Source organism: Anolis sagrei, chromosome 2 (genome assembly GCF_037176765.1).
Source record: "Anolis sagrei isolate rAnoSag1 chromosome 2, rAnoSag1.mat, whole genome shotgun sequence".
NCBI classification, from domain to species: Eukaryota; Metazoa; Chordata; class Lepidosauria; order Squamata; family Dactyloidae; genus Anolis; species Anolis sagrei.
Window position 1 is genome coordinate 8715510 of NC_090022.1, and position 20636 is coordinate 8736145.

The window sequence follows — 20636 nt, forward strand, 5'->3', positions numbered from 1 at the left end:
TGAGGTCTCTTCCAACTCTATAATTCTATGATTCTATCTCTGGTTATACTGGTCCATTTTGTTTTCTTGGCAAGAATACTGGGGTGGGTTGCCAGTACCTTCCACAGGGATCCTGTCATGCAATGTGTAAATTAAATCCTAAAGAAATATAAACATCAGCATAGTATTTCATATGGGAGTATCGACAATGCATAGTTAGAACGGCAGCCTGTTATTGGCTATTGAAAAGAAGAAGAAATGGCCTGGATGCAGAAGGAGGTAAGTGGGGATGAGGAAGAAGAGGATGCTTGTGGAGTGAAGGCTCGGTGAGGATTTCCCTTTGGTCTGTCTCATCCAGATCACTCTGACAAAACTGGACTTGAGCCTGGGAGTCTCCTCCTTCCTCAGGGAGGGCTTCATGCAATCTGTCACACTCAACACGGATTAAGGAGCATTTTGAAGGATCAGAAAGGTCTTAATGACCTCCAGGGGACCCTGCAGGGCTGCCAGGCCATTCCAGGGGACCCGCAAGGGATTAAATTATTGGGTTGCTATGCGTTTTCCAGGCTGTCTGGCCATGTTCCAGAGGCATTCTCTCCTGACATTTCACCCACATCTATGGCAGGCCTCCTCAAAGGTTGTGGGCTTCACAGCCTCGGTGGATATTATATAATATATACTAGCTATCCCCTGCCACGCGTGTTGTGGCCTAGTCTCGTGAAATGGAAAATAAAGTAACGAGAAAGTGTTGGTTTCTAATATATGTAATATATTGATGCTTGTGGATTAAAAGTATTTATTGTTTCTTTGTTGGTGTTGATGTGGAGATTGGGTTGTTGTAGGTTTTTTCGGGCTATATGGCCATGTTCTAGACTCTAGAGGCATTCTCTCCTGACATTTCGCCTCCATCTATGGGAAGCAATCCTCAGAGGTAGTGAGGGGGAGATTGTCCACATGCAACATAGAATTGCCCTTCTTTAGGAGTCCCTTTCAAATCTAGGATACTATATCTCTCTGTGTGTGAATCATATATATCTATTGTTCTGTCGCTGCTGGAGCTGAAATTAAATGCTTCTAAGAGAGGATGCAAGGCTTGTGTCCAGCAGGAAGCCCGGGGGCCCAAGAAAGAACCTTTCTCGGGCCCCCGAGAAAGAACCTTTCTTGGGAATTTTCCCTATTAAACAGACTTTAGGAGACAAGCTTAAATACATCAGTCTTTATTAATGAACAAGCAGGAACTGTAAGATTTCTAAATAGTCTATTGGCTCTTGCAGTCTTGTTTACAGGAAACAGGCACTATCTTCAAGTAACTTTGTTTAACAGAAAAATTCCCCTTTAAAGCTCCTCCCAGGCTGCTGTGAACTTAAACCTGACTGGTTTGAGTCTGCTACCGGCTGAACTGCGTCTCAGAACTGAGCAGACGTACCACCAGGCTTGAAATCACTTAGCTGAAGATGAAGAGCTGTTATTCCCTCCGGAGGTCCTCAGGGCTGTGAAGCTGTTCCCTGGAACCCTTTGGGAATCTGAAGAGGCCTTTAATCTGTTCTCCCCCAGGAAGTCTTAAAAGACGAAGCCTTTGCACAGGAGGAACATCTGTATGCATCCTCTGCCTTGGTTTCCCTTGCTGTGACTAACTGAAAAATGGCCCCTTCCCTCCAAAAAGCAAAAAGGGGGCGGAACCAGGGATCCTAACTATAATTGGCAGATGGCTTACCCTATAAATGCAAATTATAACAGGAAACCCCCTGCTGCAAATTCCCAAGCATGGGATTGCACACATTTAAACACAGCAAATAAATCTGGAGCTCCTGGAACAGCTGTTCCAGAACATCTATCTATATCTATGGCTGGGTGGCTCTTTGTCAGGAGGGCTTTGATTACGTTTTCTTGCCCCGGTGAAGGGAGTTGGACTGGATGGCCTTAAGTATTTTCTATTGGTCATGGGGGATCTGTGTGGAAAGTTTGCCCCAATTCTGTCGTTCATGGGGTTCAGAATGCTCTTTGATTGTAGGTGAACTATACATCTCAGTAACTACAACTCCCAAATGTCAAGGTCTACTTCCCCCAAACTCCATCTGTGTTTATATTTGGGCATATGGAATATTCGTGCCAAGTTTGGTCCGATCCATCATTGTTTGAGTCCACAGTGGTCTCTGGATGTAGGTGAGCTACAACTCCCAAACTCAAGGTCAATGCCCACCAAATCCTTCCAGTATTTTCTGTTGGTCGTGGGAGTCCTGTGTGCCAAGTTTGGTTCAATTCCACCGTTGATGGAGTTCAGAATGCTCTTTGATTTTAGGTGAACTATAAATCTCAGCAACTACAACTTCCAAATAACAAAATCATAAATTTTTGAGTGATGGTCACTCCTTGTGTTGTGAGACGTTTTGTTGCCAAATTTGGTGTGATTTCGTTCATTGGTTCTTTTGTTTTTAAGGTACTCATTATGCACAGAGCATTTTTATATATATAGAAGATGGTCACTCGTTGGCCTGAGAGGTGTCTTGTGTCCAAATTTGGTGCCAATTCGCCCAGTGGTTTTTGAGTTATGTTAATCCCACAAACTAACATTACATTTTTATTTATATACTAGCTGTTCCCTGCCACGTGTTGCTGTGGCTTAGTCTGGTGATCTGAAAAATAAAGTAGAAAGTGTTGGTTTTTAATCTATGTAATGTCTTTCTGCTTGTGGGTAAACAGTATTTCTTGCTGTTTCTTTGTCAGTGTTGATGTGGAGAGTGTCTGGTTTGCCCACCCTGGAACATGCAAGATATCATTGTCCTTCTTTAGGGGTCCCTTTCAAATCTATGATACTATATCTGTGTGTGTGTGTGTGAATCATATCTATCTATATCTATGGCTGGATGGCTCTTTGTCAGGAGGATGTAGGTGCCCTGGTGAAGAGAGTTGGACTTGATGGCCTTAAGTATTTTCTGTTGGTCATGGGGTTTCTGTGTGGGAAGTTTGCCCCGATTCTGTCATTCGTGGGGCTCAGAAATGCTCTTTGATTGCAGGTGAACTATACATCTCAGTAACTACAACTCCCAAATGTCAAGGTCTATTTCCCCCAAACTCCACCAGTGTTCACATTTGGGCATATTGAGTCTTCATGCCAAGTGTGTTCCAGATCCATCATTGTTTGAGTCCACAGTGCTCTCTGGATGTAGGTGAGCTACAACTCCCAAACTCAAGGTCAATGCCCACCAAACCCTTCCAGTATTTTCTGTTTGTCATTGGACTTCTGTGTGCCAAGATTGGTTCAATTCCATCATTGGTAGTGAAGGGGTGAATAGAGCTTATTAGGAAAAGCTGAAAACTGCAAAGCCTAAGGAAGCCTTGTCCTTTGCCATAGAAAAGGTGCAAGGGCAAGACGAGAGATAGTTTTGGAAAAGAACAGGAAAGAACAGGATGCAGAGCTGAAGGACGGGGGACAGGATGACATCCAAGGATTTGCAGTCATAACATGACTAAGAGAGGCTCTTAAGTAGGTGAAAGGGCTCTGTCCTTGTAGGCGTTAAGAGGAAGGAGGTGAAAGAACATGTTTTTGAAAGGAAGTTTGGAAGAGGGGTGGATCTGTTCATGGTCTGTTCATGACACGGCAGAAAAAGGGTATAAGAATGATATTGGAAACATCAAATGTCACAGGCAGCCCTTTGATAGACATCTGATTGTCTGGCTGTTTCTGTCCGGTGCGGCCGCACTTGAGAAATAAAGGATTTTAGCTTCAAACCTCATGGAGACTAATTGTGTTTTTAAGAATCACCACATTTTGCCAATTAAAATAGTTCCCTTCAGTAGAGTTAGGAATGCTCTTTGATTGTAGGTGAACTATAAATCCCAGCAACTACAACTCCCAAATGACAAAATTATCTATTTTTTTGAGTGATGGTCACTCCTTGGGTTAGTAAGTGTCTTGTGGCCAAATTTGGCAGCAATTCGTCCAGTGGTTTTTGAGTTATGTTAATCCCACAAACGAACATTACATTCATTCATTCATTTAGATAGATAGATAGATAGATAGATAGATAGATAGTTGTTGTTGTTGTTCATTCGTTCAGTCGTCTCTGACTCTTCGTGACCTATGGACCAGCCCACGCCAGAGCTCACTGTTGGCCGTCACCACCCCCAGCTTCTTCAAGGTCAGTCCAGTCACTTCAAGGATGCCATCCATCCTTCTTGCCCTTGGTCGGCCCCTCTTTCTTTTGCCTTCCACTTTCCCCAGGATCATTGTCTTCTCTAGGCTTTCCTGTCTCCTCATGATGTGGCCAAAGGACTTCAACTTTGTCTCTAGTCTTCTTCCCTCCAGTGAGCAGTCGGGCTTTATTTCCTGGAGGATGGACTGGTTGGATCTTCTCGCAGTCCAAGTCACTCTCAGAACTTTCCTCCATCACCACAGTTCAAAAGCATCGATCTTCCTTCGCTCAGCCTTCCCTAAGGTCCAGCTCTCACATCCGTAGGTGACTCCAGGGAAGACCATGGCTTTGACTAGGCAATGGATCTTGGTTGCCAGTCTGATGTCTCTACTCTTCACTATTCTATCGAGACTGGACATTGCTCTCCTCCCAAGAAGGAAGCATCTTCTGATTTCCTGGCCACAGTTTGCATCCGCAGTCATCTTTGCGCCTAGAAATACAAACCCTGTCACAGCCTTCACACTTTCTCCAAACATTACATTCATTCATTCATTCATTTAGATAGATAGATAGATAGATATAGAGAGAGTGGGGAGAGACTATTATTAGTGTTGCTACTATTATATTATAATCTAGTTAATAGGTGTGTTTGCATTAAGGGGTGGCCTTCCATCCCCAAATGGAGAGAGGCTTCCTGAGCAGCAGAGGCCAGGGTTTGGTGCCTTGGTCTTTCTCTGAAGGGTTAAAGCGAGCGAGAGGGATTCCTAGAGGGGAAGAAGGAAGGAAGGAAGGGCCTCCCATAGCCGGAACCCCGCCCGTTCTGGCCAGTGGTGAGCGCGTCCCTTCCTAGAGAGGCACCGGAAGAGGCTTGGGCTGCAGGGGGTCCTGTGAGTGGAGAGAGGAGTGTCCTCCGGAAGGAACTCTCCCTGGGGCAGCTTCCCTCCTCTCTGCTGTGAGATCAGCCCATCCATTCAGGCTCCCACCTTCTCTTTCCTGGGTAAACAATGGCTTTCCTGCCTTATTAATTCTTCCATCTCCTTCTCTGTCAGTATGGACTCATATAATCCAGTTCAAAGCAGGAAACCTGGGATGGAGGGCCTGCCTGGAAGGGCCCTCAGGCAGCAGAGGGAGGGAGGTGGCAAGGAGGGAGACCCAGGCCCTTTGTTTCTGGGAGGAAGGGGCTCTGGAGGCCCCTCTGAAGCCAGCCAAAGGCTCCCTTCAGGCCCTCCTCTTCCTCCTCCTCTTCCTTCTCCTTCAGAGGATAGAATCATAGAATCAAAGAGTTGGAAGAGACCTCATGGGCCATCCAGTCCAACCCCATTCTGCCAAGAAGCAGGAATATTGCATTCAAAACACCCCTGACAGATGGCCATCCACCCTCTGTTTCAAAGCTTCCAAAGAAGGAGCCTCCACCACACTCCGGGGCAGAGAGTTCCACTGCTGAACGGCTCTCGCAGTCAGGAAGTTCTTCCTCATGTTCAGATGGAATCTCCTTTCTTGTAGTTTGAAGCCATCGTTCTGCGTCCTAGTCTCCAGGGAAGCAGAAAACAAGCTTGCTCCCTTCCCCCTGTGGCTTCCTTGCACATATTTATACATGGCTATCATATCTCCTCTCAGCCTTCTCTTCTTCAGGCTAAGCATGCCCAGCTGCATGCCCAGCTCCTTAAGCCGCTCCTCATAGGACTTGTTCTCCAGACCCTTGATCATTTGAGTCGCCCTCCTCTGGACACATTCCAGCTTGTCAATATCTCTCTTGAATTGTGGTGCCCAGAATTGGACACAATATTCCAGGTGTGGTCTAACCAAGGCAGAATACAGCATGGGGAGCATGACTTCCCTAGATCTAGACACTAGGCTCCTATTGATGCAGGCCAAAATCCCATTGGCTTTTTTTGTCGCCACATCACATTGTTGGCTCATGTTTAACTTGTAACTTGTCCCTCTGAAGCCAGCAAAGGGCTCCCTTCATGCTCTTCTCTACTTCCTCCCCCCCCCCTCTCTCCTTCTCCTTCAGAGGTGGGTACCATCCTTCCCAACCCCATCTGTAGGTCCCTCTGAAGGGCCCCCAGACAGCAGAGGGAGGGGGCGGCAAGGAGGGAGTCTCAGGCCCTTTGTTTCTTGGAGGAAGGGGCTCTGGAGGCCAAGGGCTCTCTTCTCACCCTCCTCTTCTTCCTCCTTCCCCTTCTTCTCCTCCTCCTTCCCCTTCTTCTCCTTCAGAAGAGGGTGCCATCCTTCCCAACCCCATCTGCAGGTCCCTCTGTCTGAAACCAGGATCTGTGGGACCTTCCACACAGCTGAATAAAATCCCATAGGATCTGCTTTGAACTGGAAAATATATGGCAGTGTGGACTCAGAGAAGCCAGTTCAAAGCAGCAGATGTTGTGGGATCCTGTGGGTTATAAGGTTGTGTGAAATGTGGGGAAATGCTCCACGGTGATAGTATGACAGCTGGGTCCCAGTATTGCGAGCGTTATTCTGTTTCCAGAACGGTGCTTCGGGAATGCAGATTGCGGTACGCAGGGGCGGGACGACACCGCTGAAGCAATTTAACGCAAGGGGGACACAGATAGCAGTGAAGGAACATAACAGTTCTTTAATGAAAAATGATAAGCAGTGGTTTGGAAAGACCTTAAACCGAATTGAAATCACCAATCCTGGCTTTTAGAAAGAAATTAAAATCATGGTTCTGGGACCAGGCCTTCGGACAGTAGATGTATGTAGCATTTTAGAGGTACATTGAGTGGAACGGCGATTTGACTGACATGACTGTTTTATTGTCTAAATGCTTGTTGATGTATTGTTTTAATTGTGATTTATGTTTAATTGTGGTTTTACTATTGTAATTGTTTGTATTGGCAAACGTAAGGTATTGAATCTTGCCATTACTTATGTGTAAACCGCTTTGAGTCCCCCAGGGGTGAGAAAGGCGGTATATAAAAACTGCAAATAAATAAATACATAAATAATCAGACCCAAAAGATTACTACACACTTCCGTGTTGTTCCCAGCCCACATCCAGCTTCCCCACAAACTGGAAGGGAAAATAATTGTGCCTCCCTGGAACAAGTCATGACCATGTCTGTTGTCCGAAACTGTTCAGTAAAGTGTATGAGATTGATTTTACACCACTCCTCGTATTTCTCCCTTCCTTTCTATCCTTACTTGTAATGGAACAATGAACTATCTTCCCAAGATTGTCCCTTCTACGTCTCTCACTCTGGCCGGTCTCACTCCGTCCCCTCTCTCGACCACGTGGTCGGACACATGTTCCCTTCCCCCATTCACAACCACTATCAGCGTAACGCTTACAGCACTGGGACCCATCTATCATACTATCACCCCAGAAGGAAGGCAGAGAAAGTCTCCAGGAACAAACCTTCCAGCATCTACCGCCAGAAAATGAATTGGAAGGATTCCCAAAGGAAGGGAAAGAGATAGAAAAGGTTCAAGGGACTGAAGAAGGAGGGAGGAGATTACGGGGGAGAGTGTTGCTCTGTGAGAAGGAGAGAACCCTCTCCCCAAACCCTTTCTCTCCAGATCAAGAAACCAGTCCTCGTTCAACAGTCATGGTAAAGCATTATCCCGCCTTGACAGTATTAACATGACCTTATTTGTCTTTTTTTGTTTTGTAGGCCCTATCAGTTCTGCCAGTTTTTTCCCTTCAAAATATCATCTGGCAGGACAGGAGGAAAGTTCTTCATCCAGCGTGGAGGCAGCCTAGATGCAGAGAACAAAGATGGAAGGGCAAGAGCCTGTTGTCGTCAAGTTAGAAGCATTTTCTTCTGCTGTTGAGGCAGAGAACAATCGAGTATTCTGGGAGGACCCTTGGAGGAAAGACTGGGAGAGCAGTCTGCTCGATTTAGACATACAGCGCCAGGGCTTCCGGCATTTTCGCTACGAGGAGGCCTCGGGGCCCCGAGAGGCCTGCAGCCGCCTCCACTCTCTGTGCCGCCTGTGGCTGAAGCCCGAGCGACACTCCAAGGCGGAGATGCTGGACCTGGTGATCCTGGAGCAGTTCCTGGCTGTCCTTCCTGTGGAGATGGAGTGCTGGGTGAGGGAATGTGGGGCAGAGACCAGTTCCCAGGCCGTGGCCTTGGCTGAAGGCTTCCTCCTGAGTCAGGAAGAGGAGACAAAGTGGGAGAAGCCCCAGGTGAGAGAGAGAAAGAGAGAGATTCATCTTATAGTTTCAAAGAACCAAGAATAATTGTTTTGAAGGATAATGTAAAACTCTTCCAAACTCTTCAGGCTGAGATGACTGCATTCACTCTCAGATGAATAATTTTAAGAATAATAGATGTAAGTTGAACGAGTTCAGAGAAGCATTAGGAAAGGAGGACCCAGGTGTGTGTGTGTGTGTTTAATGCCTTCAGGACCCAGGTATGTTGACCCTGGAAAATGTCAGAGTGCGACAGAAGCTTTGAAGCTTAGAAGAATGGACACTTTGAGACTTGAGTAAAAGCAAACATTTAGCTTTACTGATTAGAGCAAATATACAGCACACATTCACATTTACATCCAACCAAACAGACAGGAACAAGACAAAAAACACACTGAAGTGAGAAGGACGAACGAAACCTTTTCTCTGGATCCTCCCTATGCGTTCCAGGCAAACTCAGGGTCACATCTTCACAGTTCATTAAAGGCTTGACTGTTTAACCCTTTCAGTGTCAATATACTCTCTGCTAAAGCAATCCGGTTACATTCACAGGCATTGCACAAAATTACATTTAAACATTCACATTACACTAATCTTACATTAACAGAAAAGAGACTCAGAGTGCCATGACCTCCTCCTTTGCACCCCCCCCCCAAAGGGCTCTCACCTCCATTCCCCAGGGTGGAATAAGCAAGTGTAATGATCTGAAGTTATAGGATGGGAAACTGAAGATTAGAAGGAACGTATTGGGAATTCCAGTGGTGTGTATTTCAGAGGACGCAACTGACTGAACTGCTTCTGAATATTATTTCCATAAGACACTGTATGTTATCTGAAGGCACAGATTTAGATTACTCAGCCCAAGAGCCCCTCTAGTTTAGCCCCAAATACAATCCCAAGATTATGTGAAACGCGTCATCTCAGCAAAAGTCCTGAAGCAGAGTGCAAGGCCCAAACAAAGGGAAAATTATTATACAAAAGGAAGAAAACAAGTCTTGGATCTCAACCACAATCCAAGCGGTCTGGAACAGGTTGCACAAAGAGATCCCTCCCTCCTTTTCTAATCTGTCTGTTTCTTTGTGATCTGTGCCGCTTGTACAGGTGCAGGACTCTGTTGCAGGTGAAACCAACCAGGTGGATGACTTTCCTTCAGACACCATATGCATTGTCCAGATTGGAAATGGAGAATATATCACAGTTGGTAAGGGATGGGCAGTGGTCCTTCTTCCTTGTTCACCTCCTCTTGAGTAGACCTGCAATGTCTGAGCTGTGTTGACTGGAAAAAATTGGGGAGCCTGGGAGCTTAAGAATGCTGTTGACAGGAGACATTTCCCTACAGTGTTTTTTTGTGCCACTTTCAACGTTTTGCGTCTTTTGGATGTTTACGGTGGTGAATATGCTCTTTGCTACATTGGCACAAATACAGAAACGAGTACAGTGTATTACTAAATACTATTTAAAACTAATACTGTTACAGAAACTAATACTCTACATTTGCTGAGATTAGGTCGCAACACCCCGTAAAACAATAATGGTCCACATTAAAGATCTAGGACGCAAATCCAAGGAGGAAGTTTCAAAGAGAGCCATGGGGCAAGGGGAGGGTGGCAAGCTTATGGGGGAAGGAACTGTGGGGCAGCCTGGGAAAGGGACCCATCTCACCCTCACTGATGTCTTTCCTCTCTTTCACAGGCAGTGAAACAGGGCCAAGTGACAGTAGCACAAGGTTTCCTGATTCTTTCCTAAGAAGGGATTCTGCGGATCCAGATCAGGTAGGCAGCGGGATCCCTGGAGGGGAGGGGATATTCAAGTCTCTTTCTCCCTTGGATATTGCCCTGACTCTAAATGAATCTCTATCTTTTACATTCCTTCAATCCAAGATGTTTTCAATGAATGACTTATTCAAAGACTTAAATCACAAATGGCTTGTCTTTTTTCCAATATGGATGGCATTTTCTCCTCGCAGATAATTGTTTTTCCCTTCAGCTTTTTTTTTTAAAAAAGAAATTTTATTAAATTTTTATATAGAATAAAACGAAAGAGTGAGAACAATAAGGTATAGAAAATTGAAGGGAAAAAAGAGAAAGGGAAAGGCCAGTAAAGTAAAAAATTAAAAAGGACATCCTAAATAAACCCTAAAAAAAAAGATTTTAAAAAAATATATAAACTATAAAAATACATCCACACACACAAAAAAAGAAAAGAAAAAAAAAGGGTGACTTCCATTCCATCTTCTTGGATAAAATATTCTTATTATTCAAAAAAATATATAAATATTTTATTAAAGATAATAAACTTGTCTCTCTTGTTTTTAATTTTTGCAAATTGTCCCTTCAGGTGACGTTTGAAGATGTGTCTGTGGATTTCTCAGAGGAGGAGTGGGCCCTCTTGGATCCAAGCCAGAAAGCCTTGCACCAGCAAGTCATGGAGGAGAATTTAGGGATCGTGTCATCTCTAGGTAAAGCTTCATTATGCTTGTAGTTAACCAAATCAGTTTACAACTACTAGAAAACATCCAGTGTTTCCAGATCTCTTGCACAAGGAGATACAATCAATCAAATAGCTTGGACCTGAGCCATGTGGGCCTTTATAGGTCATAACCAGCAATTTGAATTGTGGCTGGAAACAAATTGGCAGCCAGTGGAGCTGTGGCAGCTAATAATAATAATAATAATAATAATAATATTTCTTGCCCACCTCTCCTCACAGCACAAGGTGGGTTACAACATTGCTAAAACACATAATCAAAACACATAATAATTTAAAAACGCTCCGTGAAATACACATATTTAAATATTTTTCTGTAAAATACATGTCTAATACACAAAATAAAAGTTAGCCATAGTGTTGAAGTGTAACTCCCTACATAGAACTCCCTACATAGGCCTGCTGGAGGAGAGAGAGATCTTCACTTGTGTCTTAAATTCAAACAGATGATCTAGCTGTTGGAGCTCTACTGGCAGGTCGTTCCACAGTCTTGGGACGGCTGATGAAAAGGCCCTGGTGAATTCTAGGCAATGGTTATTTTCCATCCACCAACCATGCTTGTGATGGTGGTGGGAGTGAGACAAGGACTTCTCTTGAGGATTCTAGCACCCAAGTAGGCCTGTACAAGGAGATACAATTACTCAACTTGCTTGGACCTGAGCCATTTAGGTCTTTATAGGTTATAACCAGCAATTTGTCTGGAAACAAATTGACAGCCAGTGGAGCCGTGGCAGAAAATTATTATTATTATTATTATTATTATTATTTCTTACCCACCTCTTCTCACACCTCAAGGTGTGATACAGCATTGTTAAAACACATAATGAAAAAACATAATCCTTTAAAAGCACTTCATAAAATACATATATTAAAACATATTTCCATAAAATACATATTAAAATACACAAAACAAAAGTTAGAAAAAGAGTTAGAGTATAAAATTCATGATCACAACTCCCTGAATAGGTCTGCCGGAAGAGAGGGGGCCTGTGTCTTAAATTCAAACAGCTGATCTAGCTGTCGGAGCTCTATTGGCAGGTTGTTCCACAGTCTTGGGGGGACCAATGAAAGGCCCTCTGGATGGCAAGCTGGAGCGGATGCCCCCCAGATAACCGAAGTGTTTGGGGCGGATTGTATGGGAGAAGGCGATCCTGTAGGTCACCTGAACCCAAACCATGTAGGCCATGTAGGGGGCAAAACACCAACACTTTGTACTTTGCCTGGAAACTGACAGCCAGTGGAGTGACTTTAGGATATGTGTGATATGTTCAGTCCTGGATGTTCCTGTAACCAATCAGGCTGACGTATTTTGAACCAACTGGAGTTTCTGAACTTTGTACAAAGGTAGCCAATGTAAAGAACATTGCAGAGTTCCATCTTACTGTTACCAGCGTGTGCACTACTATCTTAAGGTCCTCCAAATCTAGGAAAAGGTGCACTTTAAGGCCTGTCTGCATAGAACCTACCTCAGTTTTAGACCCCATTTACAAATGTAGGCCTGCTAAGTTTTTTAGAATTACTTTTAAGTTTTTACCATATTTTTTTTTAATTAAGATAAACCGTAAGAGAGGTTTCTAGGAATTGTAGTTGCCAGTTGTGTCCATTCTCAGCCAATCAGAGCATGGACACAAGCAGGCTTTTTTATTCGCTGAGAAACAGAGAGAGAAACTTCAACTCCCATCATGCTCCGAGAGCAACTCGGAAACTTTTCAATGACTTCCACATGCAAGTGCTGCTGGGAAAGTGAGTTCCTCCCTGGAAGAGGAGCCTAGTAAACTTTCCAAAAACAAATGGCCCCTGGGCTCCCGCTGCTGGGAAGCGAGGAAAGACGCTGTAGTTAACCCCATTTTCTCCTGGAGCCCCCACGGCAGACCCCTGCCTCGGGTATATTGCAGACTTAACTCCATTCTCTCCAGTAGCCGAAAACCCTACTCCCTTGATCCGTATTGGCCAGCTTTCCGGTCCCCTCCGCCCTGTTCTGTTTTTGGAATTGTTCTCAACCTGTGGGTCCACAGATGTTTTGGCCTTTAACTCCCAGAAATACAAACACCTGGTAAACTGTCTGGAATTTCTGGGAATTGTAGGCGAAAACACACGGAGACCCGCAGGCTGAGAACCACTGCTCTAGGACTATTCAATTAATAGTTCCCTTCTGTTCATACTCTGTACAACCTCCAGGAGAGAGCGGGGTTGAACATGCCAGGCATGGAAGAGAAGTGAATAATAGTGCATGCACCCCCTTTCCCCCTCTATATCTACACTTAATTTAGTCTTTAGTCCCTTGTCAAAATGGTCCCTGGTCAAAAAAGGGTTAGGAACACCTATTTTAGTCTTTGGGGCCAAAGACCCAAGAGGAGTGGCCTTTTTGAAAAAAATGTAGCCAGTATTTTTATTCATCCAAAAAGGGTTTATGTATCGTTTTCTCCAGTTCTATGAAGCCATTTAGGAGCCTTTGCAGCATATCAAGCCTTTGCAGTTCTATCAAGCCATTTAGGAGCCTTTGCATAAACACTTTGATTTATGTATATATCTGTCTCTTTACCCACAAAAAAGTAATACAGTATATACCGCTTCACACTTGTGAAGTCAACAATGTAAAATAATAATAATAATAATAATAATAATAATAATAACTTTATTTGTACCCCGCTACCATCTCCCCAAGGGACTCGGTGCGGCTTACATGAGGCCGAGCCCACAATACATCAATACAAGCACTAACAACAACGATAAACAATTAAAATAAAACTCATAAACAAAAAAGCAATAACAATAACAGTAATACAACACACATTTTAAAATCTATGGCTGGGCCAAATGCAATTAAAGTTTAAAAATAATGCTAGGCATGAACAATATAGGAGAGATGGGGCATTGGTGAAAGCGTGTAAGCAATTCTAAATCAGTGTAAAGTGCATTTAGAGGACATAATACTGAGGGTTCGTTATTCTGGGAAGGCGCACTGGAACAATCACGTTTTCAAGCTCCTCCTAAAGACTGCCAAACACATTTTGCCTGTACTAATTCTGAAGTTAAGAAGATCAACAGTAGGAAGGTGCTTTTTAAAAAAAGATGAAGCGGTTAAAATGGGAGAAATAACATTTAATTAATAATATAAGGAATAACAAAACAGAGAATGCCAAATTCCAGGTATGTAAATCTTCATTCAGTACTTTTTGAATATGGCAACCTTATTCTGGCTGCTAATCTAAATGTTGATGTTTGTAATGCCATGAGGTTAAATTCACTTACCTTTGCGGCATCAGGCAGGTCAAGGGTTTTACCTTTCTTGTGCCAGAAGTCCAGGGGATTCCAGAGAGACAATGGCTAAAGAAAAGTGTTATATTTTCCCCAGTCCTGGTTGCGTTTTTGTTTACTTTAAGACTTCTGGTATTATATATATATATATATATATATATATATATATATATATATTAACAGGCAGTGTTGGAAAGTGCTGTTTTGACTAAATGCATTTTGTAATTTGTATACTTTTTAACTTTATTCTAATATAAGCTTTTCTTTTCCGCACATGGTCACACCTCCCTTGTTCTCGAACCCTGTAAATAGAAGAGACATCATTTAAATGTTTGGAGTGTGGAAAGAACTTTGGTTCCAAGCAGATCCTTGTTTGTCATCAGGCAATTCACACAGAAGAGAAGCCATTCAAATGTTTGGAGTGTGGAAAGAGCTTCATTCAAAAGAGCAACCTTGTCAGTCATCAGGCAACTCACACAGAAAAGAAGCCATTTAAATGCTTGCAGTATGAAAAGAGCTTCAGCCACATGAGCAACCTTATTAGTCATCAGGCAACTCACACAAGAGAGAAGCCATTTAAATGCTTGGAGTGTGAAAAGAGCTTCAGCCACAAGAGCAAACTTAGTCGTCATCAGGCAACTCACACAGGGGAGAGGCCATTTAAATGCTTGCAGTGTGAAAAGAGCTTCATTCACAAGCACGTCCTTATTAGCCATCAGGCAACTCACACAGATGAGAAGCCATTTAAATGCTTGCAGTGTGAAAAGAGCTTCAGTAATAAGAGCAGCCTTGTCAGTCATCAGGCAACTCATACAGCAGAGAAGCCATTTAAATGTTTGGAGTGTGGAAAGAGCTTCAGTCAAAAGAAAGGCTTTGTTTACCATCAGATAGTTCACACTGGAGAGAAGCCCTTTAAATGTTTGGAGTGTGGAAAGAGCTTCATTCAAAAGAGCGGCCTTGTTAGTCATCAGGCAACTCACACAGGAGAGAAGCCATTTAAATGCTTGCAGTGTGAAAAGAGCTTCAGTCAGAAATCATACCTTGTTCGTCATGAGACAATGCACACAGGAGTGAAGCCATTTAAATGTTTAAAGTGTGAAAAGAGCTTTGGTCAAAAGAGAATCCTCATTGGACATCAGGCTACTCACACAAGAGAGAAGCCATTTAAATGCTTGGAGTGTGAAAAGAGCTTCAGCCACAAGAGCAACCTTAGTCGTCATCAGGCAACTCACACAGGGGAGAGGCCATTTAAATGCTTGCTGTGTGAAAAGAGCTTTGGTCACAAGCACGTCCTTATTAATCATCAAGCAACTCACACAGGCGAGAAGCCATTTAAATGCTTGCAGTGTGGAAAGAGCTTCAGTCAGAAATCATACCTTGTTCGTCATCAGGCAAGTCACACAGGAGTGAAGCTATTTAAATGCTTGCAGTGTGAAAAGAGCTTCAGTCAAAAGAGAAGTCTTCTTGCTCACCAGGCAACTCACACAGGAGGAGGGAAGACATTTAAATGCTTGCAGTGTGAAAAGAGCTTCAGTCAAAAGGTAAGCCTTATCACTCATCAGGCAACTCACACAGGAGTAAAGCCATTTAAATGCTTGCAGTGTGAAAAGAGCTTCAGTCAGAAGCACACCCTTATTGATCATCAGGCAATTCACACAGGAGAGAAGCCATTTAAATGCTTGCAATGTGAAAAGAGCTTCAGTTTGAAGAAAAACCTTACTGCTCACCAGGCAACTCACACAGTACAAAAGCCATTTAAATGTTTGGAATGTGAAAAGAGCTTCAGTCAAAAGAAAGGCCTTGTTTACCATCAGATAGTTCACACAGGAGAGAAGCCATTTAAATGTTTGCAGTGTGAAAAGAGCTTCAGTCAAAAGGGAAGTCTTATCAGTCATCAGGCAATTCACACAGGAGAAAAGCCATTTAAATGCTTGCAGTGTGAAAAGAGCTTCTGTCAAAAGAGCCACCTTAATACTCATCAGGCAACTCACACAGGAGTAAAGTCATTTAAATGCTTGCAGTGTGAAAAGAGCTTCTGGCAAAAGATCCACCTTATTACTCATCAGACAATTCACACAGGAGTGAAGCCATTTAAATGCTTGCAGTGTGGAAAGAGCTTCAGTCAGAAATCATATCTTGTTCATCATCAGGCAATTCACACAGGGGTGAAGCCATTTAAATGTTTGCAGTGTGAAAAGAGCTTCAGTGAAAAGAGAAGCCTTATTGCTCACCAGGCAACTCACACAGGAGGAGGGAAGCCATTTAAATGCTTGCAGTGTGAAAAGAGCTTCAGTCAAAAGAGCTTTCTTATTAATCATCAGACAACACATACAGGAGAGAAGCCATTTAAATGCTTGCAGTGTGAAAACAGCTTCAGTCACAAGCACACCCTTATTCGTCATCAGGCAATTCACACAGGAGTGAAGCCATTTAAATGCTTGCAGTGTGGAAAGAGCTTCAGTCAGAAATCATACCTTGTTCGTCATCAGGCAATTCACACAGGAGTGAAGCCATTTAAATGCTTGCAGTGTGAAAAGAGCTTCAGTGAAAAGAGAAGCCTTATTGCTCACCAGGCAATTCACACAGGAGTAAAGCCATTTAAATGCTTGGAGTGTGAAAAGAGCTTCAGTCAAAAGAGAATCCTGATTGGACATCAGGCTACTCACACAAGAGAGAAGCCATTTAAATGCTTGGAGTGTGAAAAGAGCTTCAGTCAAAAGGTCAACCTTATCAGTCATCAGGCAACTCACACAGGAGTAAAGCCATTTAAATGCTTGCAATGTGAAAAGAGCTTCAGTCACAAGCCCACCCTTATTCGTCATCAGGCAACTCACACAGGAGTGAAGCCATTTAAATGCTTGCAGTGTGAAAAGAGCTTCAGCCACAAGAGCAACCTTAGTCGTCATCAGGCAACTCACACAGGAGAGAAGCCATTTAAATGCTTGTAGTGTGAAAAGAGCTTCAGTCAAAAGAAAATCCCCATTGGACATCAGGCTACTCACACAGGAGAGAAGCCATTTAAATGCTTGCAGCGTGAAAAGAGCTTCAGTCAGAAATCATACCTTGTTCGCCATCAGGCAACTCACAGCGGAGAAAAACCAGAGTGTTGAAAGTTGACAAACAAGCCTCCTTTTTTATACTGATCTGTACTTTTCTCTACTGGGCTAGACTGCGCCCATAACCTTTGTTGGGCAAAAGGGCTTAATAACAAAAGACCCTCACCATAAAAATATAATGCAGCTTATTTAGCAGCAGCAGCATGACCCAGAACCAGTAGCCAGTATAAGACGAAATAAGAACACACAGACTGTTGCTATCTTCCTTTCGTACACCTTTCATGTAGAAAAGTAATATTATTACAAAAACAAGGTTTACATAACATAAACGAGATTGTGTCTTTCCTTCAGCTTCTTGCCTTCACACCGGGCTTCTCTCTCAATAATTCTGACACAACTCAAATGGAAGAAATGGGGTTAAGGCCAGTTTGCTTGCTTTACATCAGACGGGACATGAATCATTGTGATAGAAACACTGAGTTAAAAAGCTGTGGCTTTCGGAGAAAATAATAACCTGAGCAATTTTCTTTAATGAAATATCTCCTTAAGCATAAGTGATAATATTTTGAGAGCTAAAGGAAGGATATTTCAGGGTTTTTAAAATCCATTCATGCATACTGGTTACTGCAACTATTTCCTGCTATGTATATTCAGGGTTAAAATACATTTAATCGAGAAGTTTGATGAGAAGTGTGGGAATGGGTTCGATTCATGATTAACAACTGTGTATCATGTAATTCTATGCATGTGGGACTGAGTTTTCTTTTATGTAATTTCTAATAACAGATAAATTGATTTCTCTCAATTCATGCATACTGGTTACTGTAAATATTTCTTGTCCTATCTATAACATATAAATAATGGAAAACCTATTACAGATTTGTGTGTGTGTGTATTCAATCGCCAAAGGCGCATGGCGTTTCTTTGGAGAATTAATCTAATTTAACCTGAATTACCAGAGCTGCCTCCATTCATCCCCATGTTAAATTCCTAGCAGAATCTGAATGATGATTGGCAGACCATCTGGTTGGTTGTGAGCTTGGAATGTTGTGATTGAAAATTAATTTGGCATTTTTAATCCATTCAAACAGAGGAGGGCTTGTTGTTGTTCATTTGTCCAGTCGTTTCAGAGAGGAGACATGATAGCCATGTACAGGATGAGGCAGCATAACTTCCTTTCTTCAAAACTTAATAAAACCCATTGTATGAATCAGAAATTTTTAGTTTTATTTTTATAATTTAGGCACATACCTAAAGTTTTGTTTTACATAGTTTTGAAGATCAAATGAGGTAGGTGAGGTCCCCCATTCTCCACACACTGAGTAAACCGATTTCTGGTGTTTGTCATGACTCTTGCCAGCATAGCAGGCGTTATGTTGGCAATTTCTTCCTGGATGTTGGTCTTCAAATCTTGTAGGGTCCTTGGACGGTTCACATAAACTCGGGATTTCAAAAAAAAACCCATAGAAAAGAATCACAAGGGGCCAAATCTGGAGAGTGGGTTGGCCACTCCAAATCCGTTCGAAAAGTAGGCCTCAACGGCAAAAGCATGCTCCTCACTGTTCCAATGCATGATGGCGACTGAACTGTGTCAGGACAAAACTTGATACTCCCGCCTCTCGAATGAGACCACTAGCGCTCCGCTACGTCTTCAACTGACTGAATGGCGCGCATTTTTTAAAAGGAAGTTATGCTAACTCACCCTGTAGAATCACTTAGTTGGAAGGAGCAGGAAGCAGGAAAATCACATTCAAATACAATACAATACAACTGTTCGGTCTCCTCCTGACACAATAAATAAATAAAATGTCTGCACTCAACCATCCCTTCTGCAGGATAAAGATGTTAGAGCATGCAAGCAATCAGTGAGTGAGAGTGTGTGTCAACGGTAAAATAAAATGCACATGAGAGCTGTTAAGCAGTGGAATTCTCTGCCCCGAAGTCTGGTGGAGGCTCCTTTTTGGAGGCTTTTAAGCAGAAGCTGGATGACCATCTGTCAGGGGTGCTTTGAATGCAGTAGTCCTGCATGGCTTCAAACTACAAGAGAGGAGATTCCATCTGAACATGAGGAAGAACTTCCTGACTGTGAAAGCCGTTCAGCAGTGGAACTCTCTGCCCTGGAGTGTGGTGGAGGCTCCTTCTTTGGAAGCTTTTAAACAGAGGCTGGGTGGCCATCTGTCAGGGGTGATTTGAATGCAATATTCCTGCTTCTTGGCAGGGGGTTGGACTGGATGGCCCATGAGGTCTCTTCCAACACTTTGATTCTATGATTCTAAGGACAGTTATGTGTTGTGTGTTCCAGAGTAGGCAAACCAGACGATCTCCACATCAACACTGACAAAGAAACAGCAAGAAATACTGTTTACTCACAAGCATCAAGAAATTACATATATTAGAAACCAACACTTTCTCATTACTTTTCAAGGTAATAGGTGTGTTTGCATTAACGGATAACATATATATACACACACACACATATATAATTGCAATTATTAATGTTGCTGCTATTATTTTATCATCAAGGTAATAGGTGTGTTTGCATTGACGGATTGCCTAATATCCCCAAAAGGCACGTCTCTCCCTTTCTCCCTCCATTCGTGCCCCTTCGAATTCTGCAGCACTGCTGGTCACAGCTGACCTCCAGCTGGAGCGCTCAAGGGCCAGGGCTTCCCAGTTCTCTGTGTCTATGCCAGAGTTTTTAAGGTTGGCTTTGAGCTCATCTTTCAATCTCTTTTCCTGTCCTCTAACATTCCTGAGGAGGCCTATGGCAGGCCTCCTCAGAAGTTGTGAGGTTCACAACCTCTAAGGATATAATATTATTGAATATTATTAGTGTTGCTACTATTACATTATAATCTAGTCAATAGGTGTGTTTGCATTGAGGAGTTGTGTTACATCCCCAAAAGGAGAGAGGCTTCCTGAGGAGCAGAGGCCAGGGTTCAGTGCCTGGGTCTTTCTCTGAAGGGTTAAAGCGAGCGAGAGGGGTTCCTAGAGGGGAAGAAGGAAGAAAGGACGGAAGGCCCCACCACAGCCGAAACCCCGCCCTTCTGGCCAGTGGTGAGCGCGTCCCTTCCTAGAGAGGCACCGGAAGAGGCTTGGGCCAGTCCTCCTTCGGTGGGGCTGGAGGTGAGCCTGCTCTCTCTGGGGCATCTTCTCTCCTCTCTGCTGTGAGCTCAGCCCATCCATTCAGGCTCCCACCTTCTCTTTCCTGGGTAAACAAGGGCCTTCCTGCCTTATTAAGTCTTCCACCTCCTCCTCTGTCAGTGTGGACTCATATAATCCAGTTCAGAGCAGAAAGCCTGGGATATTAGGCCTGCCTGGAAGGGCCCTCAGGCAGCAGAGGATGGGAGGTGGCAAGGAGGGAGACCCAGGCCCTCTGTTTCTGGGAGGAAGGGGCTCTGGAGGCCCCTTAGAAGCCGGCCAAGGGCTCCCTTCTTGCCCTTCCTGCTTCTTTCTCCTTCGGAGGAGAGTGCCTTCCTTCTCAGCCTCAGTTGCAGGTCCCTCTGCCTCTCTTGCAGGCTCAGGACCCTTCCAGGCAGCCCCCCTCCTCTTTATATATCTATACTA

At 43.5% G+C, this 20636-nt stretch overlaps 2 pseudogenes; both read left to right on the forward strand.

The window, feature by feature from the left end:
* Positions 1-4960: 4960 nt before the first annotated feature.
* Positions 4961-20636, forward strand: part of LOC132765783 (zinc finger protein 208-like) — a 52768-nt pseudogene continuing 37092 nt past the window's right edge.
* Positions 9800-17156, forward strand: LOC137096448 (zinc finger protein 729-like; annotated as a pseudogene).